Below are 16154 nucleotides of genomic sequence, written 5' to 3' on the forward strand. Positions count from 1 at the left end.
CTTACTAGGGAAAGGCAGAGAGGGATGACCCGTACAGACCATATAGAAGAGACTGTGGAGTACTGGCTCTGTCCATGGAAAGAATTCCGGAAGCTCTGTGTAATCCCGGGTTGATCCAACCGGTAGAGGTATCTGGATGGTTCCGTGAGGAGAGGCTTGATCAGTCTGCAGTGGAATCCAGAGTGTCCAGAGGGATCCAGGATAGGGAACTGCCAGCAGAGGATTCTGAGGAGACAAAGGTAATAGTAACAATGCAAAGTAACAGTCTACAAATCGCAGAGCACAGCAAAGTGTGGCCTGAGCAGGAGGCAGCGATCCTACAGAATGAACATGTTGCCCAGGCACCTCCCTCAATGGGAGGTTGCCTTTTATGCACAGAGCATCACAGCACAGACAGCCCTAATAAAGAACAGGTGCCCTGCTGCTTTAAGAATGTGCAGGAAGTGGGGCGCGCCTCCTATGAGCATTTCCAGGAGACCTGCCAAGGGGATGCAGGTTCCTAGCAGAGAAAGGAGCCGCCAATCGCCTGGAGCCACGGACAAGGTAAGCAGTACCAGTGGTGCTGCGTGATAGGGGCCGGTCTCCCTGCACAGTCGAGATCGAACCCGCAGCAGGGACAGAGCGGGTGAGGTGCATAGCGTCGTGTGATAAGCACCGGTCTCCCTGTCCATGAGAGACTGGGCCCACGGCTGAGGGCATGATAGCTAAATGTTATAATTCGCATTCAGATTGTGTCTATGTTGTAGGTATCACTCAGTTTTAAAAGGAGAAAACAATATTACAAAGCTCTGAGTTCTGGTCATGGGGTCAGGAAGCATTACTGAGAAGTCACGATTGTTCTCTCATCATGTCCACTGTTCCGTTGATTGATGTCATGCTCAGCACATTCTGTTTTAATTGTACATAAGGCAAAACTGGTACTATATGATACAAATCAATAGATTCACTAATCAAGTTCAATCTTTTGACAAAACATTTATTTTTTTATTATTTGGACATCTCTGAAAGTAAATAATAGAACAGATTTTCACTCCTTTAGGCCCCCTTCACACGTCCATGTTTCTGTACGTGTAGCGTCCGTTTTCACACGTACCGTAGACAGGTACATATGCACACCCATTATAAATGAAGTGGGGAACGAGGGAAAGTGACGGGGAGTCTTTATTTCATTAAAGTATTTGTGCGTGTGTGTTGTTTTTTATTACTGGTTTGTTAACTAGGGGTGTCAGATAGACACATCTCCATTAATTACAGAAGGGCTTGACGGCAGCTGTGTTTTTGGACAATTCACTGCTGACATCAACCCCAAAAACCATACCCCTGATTGTCAACGTACCAGGGCAATCGGGATGAGACAAGGTGTAGCGCCAGAATTGGCGCAATCTCATGTGAAGCTCCACTTCTGATGTGGTATTTTTAGGCTGGGAATGGCCCAATAACCATGGACCTTCTGAGTCTGATAATGTTACCTGTCTTCATTACCTTTGCTAGTTTCAAAAGATAGGGGGTCCCCATGCCATTTATTCATTTAATTATTTAATTAAATTATTTATTCATGTGGCTTCATAGAAAGCACTGCAAGCTATCTACCTATCTAACTAGTATATGTTTATCTAATGTAGCTAAAAAAAATCTAAAAAATAGAGGCAGCACACCATATAACCAATGCAAAATAACTGATATTTAATAGCCCATGAGGGCGACGTTTCGGTTAAAAACTGAAAACTTTTCTCAAGGCTTTCTCATTTTTTAACTAAAACATCGCCATTAAATAACACCTATTTTTATTGTTTATATGGTGTGCTGCCTCTATTTTTTGAGATATATTGAAGAGTTATATTGAACAAGATATATTTTTTTGAGATACAGTATATTCAATGACAAACCGATGCCAAATGGATAACCCACATGTACACACAGATAGCACACTGATGACTAACGGATTGAAAAAACGTACACACGGATGTTATTAAAAAAGGATATGAATAGTCAAAACAAAATGTCCCACACGGACGTATTTTAATGCCAACGTGTGAAGGGGACCTTAGGCTAACTGAAATCTAGCGAACAGAGCATCATTACAAAATAATATATTTCATAAATGTTGTGCCTGATTACCATTCTATTCTATAGAGATCATTCTTTCGCAAAAGTCTGTTACGCACATGCCCTGATCTGTTTGATTTTCTGGTGCTCCACGACAGCCTTTGCAAGCAGCCGAGCATGATCCATGTGTTGTATTATTAAGGCTCCCTAGTGACACACTTGTGATCTTGGTATTGCAAGACTTTCTAGTAACTCTTTTAGTTTTCTTTGCGCAGTTCCAGTCCACATTCATCAGTACTTCTGCTTGTCTGCGGTTTACAGTAATCATGCTACCTATCAGTGATCTTCAGGACTACACTTAGGGTACTGTCACACTCTGCAACTTTCCAACGATCACGACCAGCGATACGACCTGGCCGTGATCGTTGGAAAGTCGTTGTGTGGTCGCTGGAGAGCTGTCACACAGACCGCTCTCCAGCGACCAACGATGCCGAGGTCCCGGGTAACCAGGGTAAACATCGGGTTACTAAGCGCAGGGCCACGCTTAGTAACCCGATGTTTACCGTGGTTACCAGCGTAAAAGTAAAAAAAAAAAAAACGTACATACTCACATTCCGGTGTCCTTCAGGTCCCTCGCCGTCTGCTTCCCGGACTGACTGAGTGCCGCCTGTTGTGGATTCTGTTTGCGGGCTCCCTCTGGTGGTTACTGCTGGTACTGGGTGACTTTGGTGGGTTGCGGCCTTTGGTTTCCATCTGTCCATCAGAGGCTGGGTGTTTCCTATTTTACCTGGCCTTTCTGTCATTTCCCTTGCCGGCTATCAATGTGTTCAGATGTGCTCTGTTTGGTTCCTGCCTACCTGCTCCCAGATCTTTCAGGATAAGCTAAGTGCTGATTTTTAGTTGTTTGGTTTTTTGTCCAGCTTGCTTAGAATGTCTCTTTGTTAGCTGGTTGCTCTAGTGGACTGAGGTTCTCCCCATGTGCCATGAGTTGGCACATGGGTTCTTGTAATCTCAGGATGGTTTTTTTGATTAGGGTTTTTTGCTGACCGCTCAGTCCCCTTTTGTGTCATTCTGCTTTCTAGTTTTCAGCGGGCCTCTATTTGCTAAAGCTGTATACATCATCTCTATGTGTGTGCCTTCCTCTCATTTCACCGTCAATACATGTGGGGGGCAACTATACCTTTGGGGTTAATTCCTCTGGAGGCAAGTGAGGTCTTTGTTTTCTCTGCAGTACTAGTTAGCTCTTAGGCTGGTGCGTGGCGTCTAGAACCAACGTAGGCACGCTCCCTGGCTATCTCTAGTTGCGTTTGTCAGGCGTAGGGCAGCGGTCAGCCCAGGTTCCATCACCCTAGAGCTCGTCCGATATTTATTATACTTTGCTTATCCTGTGCTATCCCTAGCCATTGGGGATTCATGACAGCCGCCGTAAAGTGAAAGCAGATCACAGCGGTGACGCATCGCTGGATCGCTGTCACACACAACGATCCAGCGATGACAGCGGGAGATCCAGCGACGAAAGAAAGTTCCAAACGATCTGCTATGACGTACGATTCTCAGCAGGGTCCCTGATCGCTGCTGCGTGTCAGACACAGCCATATCGTATGGATATCGCTGGAACGTCACGGATCGTACCGTCGTAGCGACAAAAGTGCCACTGTGTGACAGTACCCTAAGATGCCTGCGGTTTCCAATATCAACCTGCCTCAGGATTCCTGGACGTCTTGCTGGCTATCTGCGGCTTCCAAGATATTAGACTTTGTCACTCCGGAGTATTGTCTGATACCTGTTCCCTGTCTTCTGGGACCTCTACTACGTTCCTGCCTGCAGTTATCAGGATGTCTTCCTGGCTGTGTGCGGCTTCCCTGATATTAGACTTTCTTGTCACTCTGGAGTTGTCTGCTACCTGTCTGTGGCTCCATGACTCCTCCTGTTTGTCAACATTCTATAGTACCCGTCCGAGATGTTCAGCAACCCTAATACCTGTTCGAGGACTAGAGTAACCCTGCTACATGTCCGAGGACTAGAGTAACCCTGTCACCTGTCTGATGACTACACAAACCCTGCTATCTGTCCTATAACTACAGAAACACTGCTACCTGTCTGAGGATTACAGAAACCCTGCTACCTGTCTGAGGACTACAGAAACCCCACTACCTGTCTGAAGACTACAGAATCCCTGCTACCTGTGTGAGGACTAAAGAAACCCTGCTACCTGTCCGAGGAATACAGCAACCCTGTAAATCTTAAGATAAAAAACTGTGAGTGACGCTACAAAGCACAGGGCGGTACTCCTGCTGCGGGTATAACAATCACCACCAAAGATTGTAAAAGTGAAACTAACTAAGATAAATAGATGTTTGCATCAAAATATGCATTCATCAATATCCGCGCTTGTGTTCCTGCCTCTAAGATAGGACTGTGGTACTCCAATAAACGTGAGGTTGTATGAGTAATCAACCACACCTCATAGGATAAACACTTAGAAGTTCAATGTCCAGTGCACATGATCGATGTACATGCAGTACTGATATAAATAAAATTCTTACCCCTGTCAGAGGTCCACAGGGCAACTGGTGAGGGACATGTAGAAAGTCTTGCTGTATGAAAGGAATCCAGCAGGTACTGATCCGCTGCCTTGGCCGGTGGCAGTCCGTTGCTCCTGAGTGGACCACATGCAGCAGCATCTCAGCAGAAAATAAGTTCCCCCTAGTGCGAGCGGTGCGTTTGCAGGACCTGTGTGCCGGGGTGAGCAGCGTGACTGTAAATCTGTCTGTGGCATTTAGTATCTCTGCCATCTGTAAGTGGTTTCCAGGAATTTATTAAACTTTTAGTTTGTATTCTAAGAGTCCATGTGCTCTATCTGGCTGCACCAACCCCATGACACGTGTGCCCACCCAGTTCTTGGACTTAGAGGGCCCATCTCACAGAATGAGCCTGACATACAGTGCCTTGCGAAAGTATTCGACCCCCTGGAACTTTTCAACCTTTTCCCACATATCATGCTTCAAACATAAAGATACCAAATGTAAACTTTTGGTGAAGAATCAACAACAAGTGGAACACAATTGTGAAGTTGAACGAAATGTATTGGCTATTTTAAATTTTTTGGGAAATTTAACTTAATACTTAATACTTTGTTGCCCCAACCTTTACTGCGATTACAGCTGCAAGTTGCTTGGGGTATGTCTCTATCAGTTTTGAACATCGAGAGACTGAAATTCTTGCCCATTCTTCCTTGGCAAACAGCTCGAGCTCAGTGAGGTTTGATGGAGATCGTTTGTGAACAGCCGTTTTCAGCTCTTTCCACAGATTCTCGATTGGATTGAGGTCTGGACTTTGACTTGGCCATTCTAACACCTGGATACATTTATTTGTGAACCATTCCATTGTAGATTTTGCTTTATGTTTGGGATCATTGTCTTGTTGGAAGACAAATCACCTTCCCAGTCTCAGGTCTTTTGCAGACTCCAACAGGTTTTCTTAAAGAATGGTCCGGTATTTGGCTCCATCCATCTTTCCATCATTTTTAACCATCTTCCCTGTCCCTGCTGATGAAAACCAGGCCCAAACCATGATGCTGCCACCACCATGTTTGACAGTGGGGTTGGTGTGTTCAGGGTGATGAGCTGTGTTGCCTTTATGCCAAACATATCATTTGGCATTGTTGCCAAAAAGTTCGATTTTGGTTTCATCTGACCAGAGCACCTTCTTCCACATGTTTGGTGTGTCTCCCAGGTGGCTTGTTGCAAACTTTAAACAACACTTGTTATGGATATCTTTGAGAAATGGCTTTATTCTTGCCACTCTTCCATAAAGGCCAGATTTGTGCAGTGTACGACTGATTGTTGTCCTATGGACACACTGTCCCACCTCAGCTGTAGATCTCTGCAGTTCATCCAGAGTGATCATGGGCCTCTTAGCTGCTTGATCTCCTTGTTTGAAATGAAAGTTTAGAGGGATGGCCGGGTCTTGGTAGATTTGCAGTGGTATGATACTCCTTCCATTTCAATATGCTCCTTGGGATGTTTAAAGTTTTGGAAATCATTTTGTATCCAAGTCCAGCTTTAAACTTCTCCACAACATTATCACGGACCTGCCTGTTGAGTTCCTTGGTCTTCATGATGCTCTCTGTGCTTCAAACAGAACCCTGAGACTATCACAGACCAGGTGCATTTATACGGAGACTTGATTACACACAGGTGGATTATATTTATCATCATTAGGCATTTAGGACAACATTGGATCATTCAGAGATCCACAATGAACTTCTGGAGTGAGTTTGCTGCACTGAAAGTAAAGGGACCGAATAATATTGCATGCCCCACTTTTCAGTTTTTGAATTTCCACAAAAATTTAAAATAACCAATAAATTTCGTTCAACTTCACAATTTTGTTCCACTTGTTGTTGATTCTTCACCAAAAATTGACATTTGGTATCTTTATGTTTGAAGCATGATATGTGGGAAAAGGTTGAAAAGTTCCAGGGGGCCGAATACTTTCGCAAGGCACTGTATGTAACAATGTCTATGTTTTCACTCAGTGGAAGAGTTATTACATCATGTTTATAACATGTTTACATCTTCAGTGCATTTACCAATAAATTGCAACGGTCTCATAATAAGTTAGATGTTATCGCCATGGTAGTTTTAAAGACATTTGTTATCTAACTGCAGTGTAGATGTAATCCTGACCTTTGAAATGCAGGAAGTCACAATGTTGCACATATCTGTCTATATGAGAAATATTTATCTCCTTAGAGATAATCTATATGTAGGAGAGTAATGACAGTTGAAACAGGTACTGAGAATCCACCTGACAGGTCTGATCATGCTTCGCAGCTATTTAGGTATGAATTTAAATGATTAATTTGAATAGTATAAATTGCTAGGATTTGTGAATATTTTAGCTGGCTGAATTACCCATTGCAGGCTGAGAATAATTGACGATGATGCTGTGGATTTAAAAAAAATATTTCTCTACTCATAACTTCTGTCTTTGATCTAAAATTCTGTTTTTAAAATTATTGACAGTTCCCTGTTGCAAAATTTCACATATATTTTATAATTATTAACAGTTATAACATTTGGTACATTAAGCAGAAAAGTGCTGCTGAGTACTCACAGCTACATAGCAAGCAGGGCCGGCTCCAGGTTTTCATTGGCCCTGAGCGAAAGAGTCCCGGTGGGCCCCTTTAACACATACCACAATTCATAATGCACCGATACAGCAGAGAAATATAGGTATAGTACAATGCCAAAGATTTCACTTACTTCTTATATTACATGAGTGATAGCTATTGTACATTCTACATTAGCTCAGAAACCGGACAGTATAGTCCTCTATACAGAATAATGAGCCCCATAGATTGCTCCAAACAGAATGAGCCCCATATATTTCTCCAAACAGAATAATGAGCCCCATACATTGCTCCAAACAGAATAATGAGCCCCATATTATGCTCCAAACAGAATAATGAGCCCCATATATTGCTCCATACAGTATAATGGGCAGCACGTAGTACTCCATACAGAATAATGAGCCCCATATAATGCTCCATACAGTATAATTGGCACCACATAGTCCTCTATACAGAATAATGAGCCACATATGTTGCTCCATACATAATTGACCCCATATAATGCTCCATACAGTATAGTGAGCCACATATAATTCTCCAAACAGTATATGATGGGCCCCATCTATTGCTCCATATATAATGAGCCTCATATAATGCTCCATACAGTGTATGATCTGCCCCATACAGTATACTGAGTCCCATATCTTGCTCCATACAGAACGGGCCCTGTTGTGAATTTGGATTCTGGGCTCCCCCGGTGGCCGCTTGTGGAATTGGACTTGTCATCCTCTTTCCTGTTTCACCTGATTCCATCAGTAGTGGGTGTCGCTATTTAAGCTCATTTCTCTGGTGGTTTCTTGCCGGTCAACAATGTTATCTGATGCCTCTCAGTGCTTGTTCCTGCTTCTGACAACTACTAGATAAGTTGGACTTTTGTCCATGTTTTGTTTTGCCTATTTGTTCCAGTTCACAGCTGAAGTTTTGTTACTGTGTCTGGAAAGCTCTCGTGGATCAGGGATTGCTACTCTGGCGTTATGAGTTAATGCCAGAGTTTAAGGTAATCTCTGGATGGTGTTTTGTTAGTGTTTTTCTGCTGACCATGAAAGTATACTATCTGTCTTCTGCTATCTAGTAAGCGGACCTCAAATTTGCTAAGACTATTTTCCTGCTGCGTTTGTTGTTTCATCTGAACTCACCGTCATTATATGTGGGGGGCTACTGTCTTCTTGGGAATATTTCTCTAGAGGTGAGCCAGGTCTTATATTTCCCTCTGCTAGCTATTTAGGTCTTAGGCCAGAGCTGGGCATCTAGCGATAAATAGGAAATGCTACCTGGCTATTTCTAGTTGCGCGGCAGGCTTAGTTCATGGTCAGTATAGTTCCATCTTCCGAGAGCTTGTCCCTCTATAGGCTTGCTATGATCTCTGCCTGCAGAGATCATGACAGTTTGACCGGCCAATAAAGTGTTAAAGACCCAGGTTGAGAAAGGAGAGTGATAAGAAGTCTGCTGGAATTTTTTTTTTTTTTTTTTTTTTTTTTCCTCCAGTCTGCCTTGCTGCAGTCTTTTTTCTCTCCCTCCTCCTAATCTCTGTATGCTCTGTGTGCACCTGACAATAATGGATCTCCAGAGTGTAACTGCGGGTTTGAATAATCTCATCACGAAAGTACAAAATTTACAAGATTTTGTGGTACATGCTCCGGTATCTGAGCCGAGAATTCCTTTGCCGGAGTTCTTCACAGGGAATAGAGCTAGCTTCCAGAATTTCCGAAATAATTGTAAGCTTTATTTGTCCCTGAAGTCTCGTTTAGCTGGAGACCCTGCTCAGCAGGTTAGGATTGTGATTTCCTTGCTCAGGGGTGACCCTCAAGATTGGGCCTTCTCATTGCCAGCAGGGGATCCTGCGTTACGCGATGTGGATGCGTTTTTTCTGGCCTTGGGCTTGCTTTATGAGGAACCTCATTTGGAACTTCAGGCAGAAAAAACTTTGATGGCACTATCTCAGGGGCAAGACGAAGCTGAAGTTTTCTGCCAAAAATTCCGTAAATGGTCTGTGCTTACTCAGTGGAATGAGTGCGCCTTGGCGGCAACTTTCAGAGAAGGTCTCTCTGATGCCGTTAAGGATGTTATGGTGGGGTTCCCTTTGCCTGCAGGTCTGAATGAGTCCATGACAATGGCTATTCAGATTGATAGGCGTCTGCGGGAGCGCAAACCGGTGCACCATCTGGCGGTGTCTATGGAAAAGACGCCAGAAAGTATGCAGTGTGATAGAATTCTGTCCAGGAGCGAGCGACAGAATTTTAGACGGAAGAATGGATTGTGTTTCTATTGTGGGGATTCTACTCATGTTATATCGGCATGTTCTAGGCGTACAAAGAAGCTTGATAAGTCTGTTTCCATTGGCACCATTCAGTCTAAGTTTATTTTGTCTGTAACCCTGATTTGCTCTTTGTCATCCATTGCCACGGACGCCTATGTTGACTCTGGCGCCGCTCTGAGTCTTATGGATTGGTCCTTTGCCAATCGTTGTGGTTTTGATTTAGAGCCTTTGGAGACTCTTATTCCTCTGAAGGGGATTGACTCCACCCCATTGGCTAATAATAAACCACAATACTGGACACAAGTAACCATGCGTATCAATCCGGATCACCAGGAGATTATTCGTTTCCTGGTACTGTATAATTTACATGACGATGTGGTACTGGGATTGCCATGGTTGCAGTCTCACAACCCAGTCTTGGACTGGAGAGCAATGTCTGTGTTGAGCTGGGGATGTAAGGGTATTCATGGGGACGTACCTTTGGTTTCTATTTCGTCGTCCATTCCCTCTGAAGTCCCTGAGTTCCTCTCTGATTATCAAGACGTCTTTGACGAACCCAAGCTTGGGTCGTTACCTCCGCACCGTGAGTGCGATTGTGCCATAGATTTGATACCGGGTTGTAAATATCCAAAGGGTCGTTTGTTTAATTTGTCTGTGCCGGAACATGCTGCTATGCGGGAATATATAAAGGAGTCTTTGGAAAAGGGACATATTCGTCCATCTTCTTCTCCCTTGGGAGCTGGGTTTTTCTTTGTCTCAAAAAAAGACGGCTCTTTGAGACCATGTATTGATTATCGGCTTCTGAATAAGATCACTGTTAAGTATCAATACCCATTGCCATTGCTTACTGATTTGTTTGCTCGTATAGAGGGTGCTAAGTGGTTCTCTAAAATTGATCTTCGTGGGGCGTATAATTTGGTGCGGATCAGGCAGGGGGATGAGTGGAAGACCGCATTTAATACGCCCGAGGGCCACTTTGAGTATTTGGTCATGCCTTTTGGTCTTTCTAATGCCCCTTCAGTTTTCCAGTCTTTTATGCATGATATTTTCCGCGATTTTCTGGATAAATTTATGATAATATATCTGGATGATATTCTGATTTTTTCTGATGACTGGGACTCTCATGTCCAGCAGGTCAGGAGAGTTTTTCAGGTTCTGCGGTCTAATTCTTTATGTGTGAAGGGGTCTAAGTGCGTTTTTGGAGTCCAGAAAATTTCCTTTTTGGGGTATATTTTTTCTCCCTCTTCCATTGAGATGGATCCCGTCAAGGTGCAAGCTATTTGTGACTGGACTCAGCCCTCCTCTCTTAAGGGTCTTCAGAGATTTTTGGGCTTTGCCAACTTTTACCGCCGATTTATTGCTGGTTTTTCGGATGTCGTTAAACCACTGACTGATTTGACCAGACAAGGCGCTGATGTTGCTAATTGGTCCCCTCATGCTGTAGAGGCCTTTCAGGAGCTTAAGCGCCGTTTTGCCTCTGCCCCTGTGTTGCGTCAGCCTGATGTGAATCTGCCTTTTCAGGTTGAGGTTGACGCTTCGGAGATCGGAGCTGGGGCAGTGTTGTCGCAGAAAGGTTCCGACTGCTCCGTCATTAGGCCTTGTGCTTTCTTTTCTCGCAAATTTTCGCCCGCAGAGCGGAATTATGATGTTGGGAATCGGGAGCTTTTGGCCATGAAGTGGGCGTTTGAGGAGTGGCGCCATTGGCTCGAGGGGGCTAGGCATCAGGTGGTGGTATTGACTGACCACAAAAATTTGATTTATCTTGAGACTGCCAGACGCCTGAATCCTAGACAGGCGCGCTGGTCTTTATTTTTTTCTCGCTTTAATTTTGTGGTGTCATACCTACCGGGTTCTAAGAATGTTAAGGCAGATGCCCTTTCTAGGAGTTTTGACCCGGACTCTCCTGGTAATTCTGAACCCACAGGTATCCTTAGGGAGGGAGTAATTTTGTCGGCCGTTTCTCCTGATCTGCGGCGGTCCTTGCAAGAGTTTCAGGCGGATAGACCGGATCGTTGTCCGCCTGATAGACTGTTTGTTCCGGATGATTGGACCAGCAGAGTCATCTCTGAGGTACATTCTTCTGCATTGGCAGGTCATCCCGGAATTTTTGGTACCAGGGATTTGGTGGCAAGATCCTTCTGGTGGCCTTCTCTGTCACGAGATGTGCGAGTCTTTGTGCAGTCATGTGACGTTTGTGCTCGGGCCAAGTCTTGTAGTTCTCGGGCTAGCGGACTGCTGTTGCCCTTGCCTATTCCTAAGAGGCCTTGGACACACATCTCGATGGATTTTATTTCAGATCTGCCTGTTTCCCAGAAGATGTCTGTCATCTGGGTGGTCTGTGACCGTTTCTCTAAAATGGTCCATTTGGTTCCTCTGCCCAAGTTGCCTTCTTCTTCTGAGTTGGTTCCTCTGTTTTTTCAGAATGTTGTCCGATTGCACGGTATTCCTGAGAATATTGTTTCTGACAGAGGTACCCAATTTGTGTCTAGATTTTGGCGGGCATTCTGTGCTAGGATGGGCATAGATTTGTCTTTTTCATCTGCTTTTCACCCTCAGACTAATGGCCAGACCGAGCGGACTAATCAGACCCTTGAGACATATCTGAGGTGTTTTGTCTCTGCTGACCAGGATGATTGGGTTGCTTTTTTGCCATTGGCAGAGTTCGCCCTCAATAATCGGGCCAGTTCTTCCACCTTGGTGTCCCCGTTTTTCTGTAATTCGGGGTTTCATCCTCGATTTTCCTCCGGTCAGGTGGAATCCTCGGATTGTCCTGGAGTGGATGCGGTGGTGGAGAGATTGCATCACATCTGGGGGCAGGTTATGGACAATTTGAAGTTGTCCCAGGAGAAGACTCAGCGTTTTGCCAACCGTCATCGTCGTGTTGGTTCTCGGCTTTGTGTTGGAGATTTGGTGTGGTTGTCTTCTCGTTTTGTCCCTATGAGGGTCTCTTCTCCTAAGTTTAAACCTCGGTTCATCGGCCCTTATAGAATATTGGAGATCCTTAATCCTGTTTCTTTCCGTTTGGACCTCCCTGCGTCCTTTTCCATTCATAACGTTTTTCATCGGTCGTTATTGCGCAGGTATGAGGTACCTGTTGTACCTTCAGTTGAGCCTCCTGCTCCGGTGTTGGTTGAGGGTGAGTTGGAGTACGTTGTGGAGAAAATTTTGGACTCTCGTGTTTCCAGACGGAAACTCCAGTATCTGGTCAACTGGAAGGGTTACGGCCAGGAGGATAATTCTTGGGTCAATGCATCTGATGTTCATGCTTCTGATCTTGTTCGTGCCTTCCATAGGGCTCATCCTGGTCGCCCTGGTGGATCTGGTGAGGGTTCGGTGCCCCCTCCTTGAGGGGGGGGTACTGTTGTGAATTTGGATTCTGGGCTCCCCCGGTGGCCGCTTGTGGAATTGGACTTGTCATCCTCTTTCCTGTTTCACCTGATTCCATCAGTAGTGGGTGTCGCTATTTAAGCTCATTTCTCTGGTGGTTTCTTGCCGGTCAACAATGTTATCTGATGCCTCTCAGTGCTTGTTCCTGCTTCTGACAACTACTAGATAAGTTGGACTTTTGTCCATGTTTTGTTTTGCCTATTTGTTCCAGTTCACAGCTGAAGTTTTGTTACTGTGTCTGGAAAGCTCTCGTGGATCAGGGATTGCTACTCTGGCGTTATGAGTTAATGCCAGAGTTTAAGGTAATCTCTGGATGGTGTTTTGTTAGTGTTTTTCTGCTGACCATGAAAGTATACTATCTGTCTTCTGCTATCTAGTAAGCGGACCTCAAATTTGCTAAGACTATTTTCCTGCTGCGTTTGTTGTTTCATCTGAACTCACCGTCATTATATGTGGGGGGCTACTGTCTTCTTGGGAATATTTCTCTAGAGGTGAGCCAGGTCTTATATTTCCCTCTGCTAGCTATTTAGGTCTTAGGCCAGAGCTGGGCATCTAGCGATAAATAGGAAATGCTACCTGGCTATTTCTAGTTGCGCGGCAGGCTTAGTTCATGGTCAGTATAGTTCCATCTTCCGAGAGCTTGTCCCTCTATAGGCTTGCTATGATCTCTGCCTGCAGAGATCATGACAGGGCCCCATATGATGCTCCATACAGAATGGGCCCTATATAATACTCCTTACAGAATGGGTCCCATATAATGCTCCAAAAATAATTGGCCCCATAAGATGCTCCATGTATAATGGGCCCCATATAAGGCTCCATATATAATTGGCCATATAAAATGCTCCATATATAATTAGTCCCATAAGATGCTTCATATATTATTGGCCCCATATACTGCTCCATATGTAATTGGCCCCATATACTGCTCCATATGTAATTGGCCCCATAAGAAGCTCCATATAGAATTGGCCCCATAAGATGCTCCCTATTAAATTGGCCCTATAAGATGCTCCCTATAGACATGGCCCCATAAGATGCTCCCTATAGAATTGGCCCCATAAGATGCTTCATATTAAATTGGCCCCATAAGGTGCTCCATATATTATTGGCCCCATAAGATGCTCCCTATATTATTGGCCCCATAAGATGCTCCATATTAAATTGGCCCCATATAATGCTCAACATATGGGCCCCTTCTGATGGTCCCCATATATTGCTTCAAATATATAAAAAAGAATGAAATACTCACCTCTCGCTGCGTGTCGCTGCTCTGCTCTGGACTCCTCACCGTCGGCATCTTCCTGCTCTGTGCTGCGACTGCTCAGGCAGAGGGCGCGCACTGGTGACGTCATCACGCCCTCTGACCTGAACATCACAGTCAGAAGATGGAAGACGCTGCAGCGCTGGAACCGAGAGAGGTAAGTATCGCAAGTGCCGGGGCTCGGAGCAGGCGTGGGGTCCACTCGTGGGGGCCGGCACTATAGCACGCCAGTGTCCCCGAAGGCGAGTGGGCCCGCTGCCTGCTCAGGGCCCCAGCACTTGCCCGGGTGTGCCAGGTGCTGACGCCGGCCCTGATAGCAAGAATGAAAATACAGAGAGGTAGAAGATGTGGGTGACACACAGATGAGCGTACAAAAGAAAAGGGAAATCTTCCATGGATCTTGGTCCAGTTAAGGCCCCCAAATGCATGCACTGGCAGCTGGTCTCCTGACCCGAGCATGACCCCCTCATAAAAATATATGAAGCGGTCATGATTGGTACAATGCATACATAAAAATGGCCAAAAAATGGCTCACATTACCCCTCCACAGAGAGTGAGAATGCTAGTCTAAGAAGAGGTTTTCATAGGTACCCATTCAGATGGAGACATTTATTCTCAGCGAGGAAAGGAAAGCATAGGACCTGGTATAAGAGAGATGCCGTAAAGTGGCTATCAGGTACACATAAAATTGGCCATTTTTATGCGCTAAACGCTCTCATTTTTCATATTTCTAGTGCAGTAATGCAGTTCAATTTTTGTGTTTCATGTTTGCATGTTTCAGCGCTGCAGTGTGCTGCCTTATTTGCTTGACTATATAAGAGTTGGTGACTCTAGGTTCAGCACCTGTTCACACTTAGTCTATGTTTGGATGTGACGGTCAGTTTTTTCAAATGTATTATTTAGCCTTCTGTCCGAGCACTCCGCCTCCTAGCCACAGGTGTTTTAATTGCAGCATGTCCATTACCCCTCCACAGAGAATGAGAATGCTAGTCTAAGTAGAGGTTTTCATAGGTACACATTCAGGTGGAGATGTTTATTCTCAGCGAGGAAAGGAAAGCGTAGGACCTGGTATAAGAGAGATGCCTGTCATGATCTCTGCAGGCAGAGATCATAGCAAGCCTATAGAGGGACAAGCTCTCGGAAGATGGAACTATACTGACCATGAACTAAGCCTGCCGCGCAACTAGAAATAGCCAGGTAGCATTTCCTATTTAACGCTAGATGCCCAGCTCTGGCCTAAGACCTAAATAGCTAGCAGAGGGAAATATAAGACCTGGCTCACCTCTAGAGAAATATTCCAAAGAAGACAGTAGCCCCCCACAGATAATGACGGTGAGTTCAGATGAAACAACAAACGCAGCAGGAAAATAGTCTTAGCAAATTTGAGGTCCGCTTACTAGATAGCAGAAGACAGATAGTATACTTTCATGGTCAGCAGAAAAACACTAACAAAACACCATCCAGAGATTACCTTAAACTCTGGCATTAACTCATAACGCCAGAGTAGCAATCCCTGATCAACGAGAGCTTTCCAGACACAGTAACAAAACTTCAGCTGTGAACTGGAACAAATAGGCAAAACAAAACATGGACAAAAGTCCAACTTATCTAGTAGTAGTCTAGAAGCAGGAACAAGCACTGAGAGGCATCAGATAACATTGTTGACCGGCAAGAAACCACCAGAGAAATGAGCTTAAATAGCGACACCCACTACTGATGGAATCAGGTGAAACAGGAAAGAGGATGACAAGTCCAATTCCACAAGCGGCCACCGGGGGAGCCCAGAATCCAAATTCACAACAGTACCCCCCCCTCAAGGAGGGGGCACCGAACCCTCACCAGATCCACCAGGGCGACCAGGATGAGCCCTATGGAAGGCACGAACAAGATCAGAAGCATGAACATCAGATGCATTGACCCAAGAATTATCCTCCTGGCCGTAACCCTTCCAGTTGACCAGATACTGGAGTTTCCGTCTGGAAACACGAGAGTCCAAAATTTTCTCCACAACGTACTCCAACTCACCCTCAACCAACACCGGAGCAGGAGGCTCAACTGAAGGT

Source organism: Ranitomeya variabilis, chromosome 2 (assembly GCF_051348905.1).
Source record: "Ranitomeya variabilis isolate aRanVar5 chromosome 2, aRanVar5.hap1, whole genome shotgun sequence".
Classification (NCBI taxonomy): Eukaryota; Metazoa; Chordata; class Amphibia; order Anura; family Dendrobatidae; genus Ranitomeya; species Ranitomeya variabilis.